The sequence below is a fragment of the Coffea eugenioides genome, chromosome 7, assembly GCF_003713205.1.
Source record: "Coffea eugenioides isolate CCC68of chromosome 7, Ceug_1.0, whole genome shotgun sequence".
Taxonomy (NCBI): domain Eukaryota; kingdom Viridiplantae; phylum Streptophyta; class Magnoliopsida; order Gentianales; family Rubiaceae; genus Coffea; species Coffea eugenioides.
The window spans coordinates 28,937,283-28,940,807 of NC_040041.1; the positions used below are offsets into that span (position 1 = coordinate 28,937,283).

Consider the following 3,525-nt stretch of genomic DNA (forward strand, 5'->3'; position numbering starts at 1 on the left):
GCTAAACTTTCTTCAAGTTCGTGAAGTGTATTGTTCTTGGTTTATTTATGTAAGTTGTGTGATTGGTGTGACTGACAAATATGAGGCTTTTCTTGTGATTTTTCCCCTTAGTTGTAGTTTTTGGAAGGAATGAGTTATGTATTTTTTGCTTTCACAAAAAAAAAAGGAAGGAAATTGTATGATTATTGTGCTAATAAGCATCTACTTCTATGGTTGTAAGTGCTTAATAACCAAGAGTTTTCATCTAAATATGTCAACCGATAGGTTGCAATTTTATCATTTATTTTATATTAATTTCCCCTATTACCTGACCCGATATAGATTAATTATTAGATTCTACTCATTTTTTGCAATTTGCATTTATTTCGAGTAGAACGAAAATACCACAACCAATGCCAATTTGACAGTCATCAGGAAAGAATTCAAATAGAAGGGTTTCAGTGGCATTTTTGGAACAAAGAAACGTGAGCCCTTTTTTGGTAATTTGGCCGAAAACAACAAGGGAAAAAAGGCTGGAGTCTTCGGTTCTGAAAAAGGAGAAAAATCCGCCGCACAGTAGCAATTGGAGAGGGATAAAGCAGACAATGGAAACAAAGCTTGGGAGGAGCTTATCAGATTATTTCGTCTTCGTCCTCTAGTGGACTCTTAGTAGTTCTTTCTCTCGCATGTCAGGAGTAGACTAGTTTTAGTTTTGAGACTTTGACTTTTCTTTTGGTCTCTTAGTGGCTTTTCTTCTTTCAGATGTCAAGACCAAACAAAACAATGAACCACTTCCTGTAGCTTTACTTTTTCGTCAGTATTCCAACGAATTGAATTTACCCAACTGATGGCCGTCGCTTTCTCTTCAATTGTGTGTGGGTTTTTCGCATCAAATATGAACTAATTTCTTTACTCCAGTCAAGAAACAATGGAGGCTTTGGTTCGCCTAAAAATTGTAAAATCGATTTAATTTTATCTTTTTCTTTTATTTATTGGTATTCGCATATCCCTTGATTCCAGTATTTATGATTATTTAATTAATTGATTGTTTTGAATCCGGATAATTAGTTAACTTGATAATCTATTGTCAATTAGGGCATTAAATCTGTAATTGTTTAATTGTCTTGAATTAGTGACAACTGACATGATTAGATTTGTGTTAGTGGGATACGCGGACTAATCTAAAATAATCCTGGTAGTGCGTTATTTGGTGTTAGTGGGATACGCGGACTAATCTGAAATAACCCTGGTAGTGCGTTATTTGGTTAGAATAGGGCTCCTCTAATACATAAGGTAATTGGAGAATTAAATCTTACGGGCGTACCTAAGATTATTTTTCAATTAGAGCAGTGATTAACGGGCGTACCTTATTCACCGACACAGTAAGGAGGGGTTGACTGTCATCGCTTGTTTGGCAATTATAACTTATTTAGTAAATAATTGAAATTGCCTTTGTATCGATGATCAATTAGGTGAACCATTGCTGAAATTATTTTTTTGGCTAGACTTTTAATTATTATTACTCTGATTTTAGTAATTTGTCATTTAATCTTTTGTTGCCATTTATTTATTTTTATTCGAACCATTTACTTATTGCCATTGCTATAAAAAAATCCCCCATTGTTACTTTGAACACCAAAAAAGAGACAAATATCCTCAGTTCCTGAGAATACGACCCTACTTGCCATGTTTACAAATTAATAATTATTTGTAAAAAAATCATTCCATTCGGGTATATCAGATCAAGCAAACTCTTCGGGAACAGGGTGAATCAAGTAACCCATTGCACACCTAGAGTCCCTACTCCAGTACTTGGAATCGGGTTTTGGTTATTTTAATCGGTAATTAGGCTTATTTTTATTATTGCACAAGCATCAACAACTTGTCAATTTTTGGTGCCGTTGCAGGGGACTGGCGTTAATATTTGTTTCTTTTTAAGTTCATTTTTGCTCCAATTTTTTGTATTTTTCTAGTGTATGTCTCGATTTTCTCGTACAGGTGAATTGATTTTTGACCCTGAGGTAGAGAAGACAGCACGAAAAATACGAAAAAAGACCAGATAGCTCAAAGAGGAGCAATCCGGGGCTGCACTTCAGGGACTTAATCCAGAGGTGGAGTCAACAAATTTGCGCGGTGACAATTCAAGTGATTCGGATTAAGAGAAAGTCACCATGGCAAATGCACGAACATTAAGGGAGTTGGCTGTTTCTGATTTAAATAAGCAGTCTTTATGCATTACTTTCCCAAGTTTAGATGATAACACTGCATTTGAATTAAAATCTGGTCTAATTCATCTCTTGCCATCATTTCATGGTTTACCAGATGAAGAGCCGTATAAGCATTTGCAAGAGTTTGATGTAGTTTACAACAACATGAATCCCCCGAACATTACAGAAGAGTAGATAAAAATGAGGGCATTCCACTTCTCCTTAAAGGACTCTGTTAAAAACTGGCTGTACAACCTACCACCAGGTAGTATCATCACGTAGGACCACCTGAAGAAAAGTTCATAGACAAGTATTTTCTCGCGTCTTGAGCTGCAAGTCTAAAAAAGAAGATCTGTGGTATCAAGCAGCACCCAAGAGAGTCACTTTATGATTACTGGGAGTGATTCAAGAAGTTGTGCATCAAGTGCCCCCAACACCAAATAAGTGAGCAATTACTCATACAATATTTTTATTAGGGGCTACTTTTCAGAGATAGGAGCATAATTGATGCTGCAAGTGATGCGGATACGGGTGTGCAATAATTAACTTCAACCTTGGGTCAAGGATCCTTTGGTCCACATTGGCGGTCCGATGACAAGATCAAGATCCAAGAGGGTGAAGGAAGCTTTACGAGCCTTGATCATTCACCATACAAGCAAGGAGCAAGCTAAGTTTGAAGATTTGATGGACCATGAAGTTACTTTGTTCACTTGTACGTTTAAAGTGAAAGAATGATCTCATACTTGTTAGCTTAGTTGGTAGTTGTTTTAAAACTGTCCCGTTTAGTAGTTGTTAGGCGCTGAGTATTTTATTACTTATCGGGCCTTATCGGAAAGCCTTAAAGAGCTGGCTCTTTAAGCTCTTTTATGCGGACCGAATCTCTTCCAGGTTTATGTGGGCCGGATTTTGCCCTAGTTTTAGCCTATAAAAAGGCACCTCTTGTAAGAGTAAAACACAGATTATTACAACCAGAAATCGTGAGGAATTTTCCTTCAAGTTCTTAATCGAACTTACTCTTGAATTCTTGAGTTCATAGCTTAGGATTCAAATCAGACTTTATCGATTAGCTTGTTCCCTAATCGTGGTGTCGTTTCATCCATCCTTATTTGCTTAAGGTTGCTGATTACCTTTGTGTGTCAGAGGTCTTGAGTTCATGAGAACAATAGAGTTCAATTTCTGTTGGGAGAAAAGATCCAACTCTGATAATTACAAGGTTGGGAGGTTCTAGGAGGGTCTTCCCCTAGGGTTGCCTATATCAGTTGGTAATCAGAGCATCAGGTTAATTCTCTTTTAATTGAAGTTGTTCATACCTTAGCCCAAATCGCCTTGGGAGTTCTTG

At 36.9% G+C, this 3,525-nt stretch overlaps 1 non-coding gene across 1 annotated transcript; it reads right to left on the minus strand.

Annotated features, from left to right (window-relative positions):
* Positions 1-2,521: 2,521 nt before the first annotated feature.
* On the minus strand, positions 2,522-2,628 carry LOC113778959. Its single transcript, XR_003469421.1, has one exon. It is a non-coding gene; the product is annotated as a small nucleolar RNA R71 (small nucleolar RNA).
* Positions 2,629-3,525: the final 897 nt, after the last annotated feature.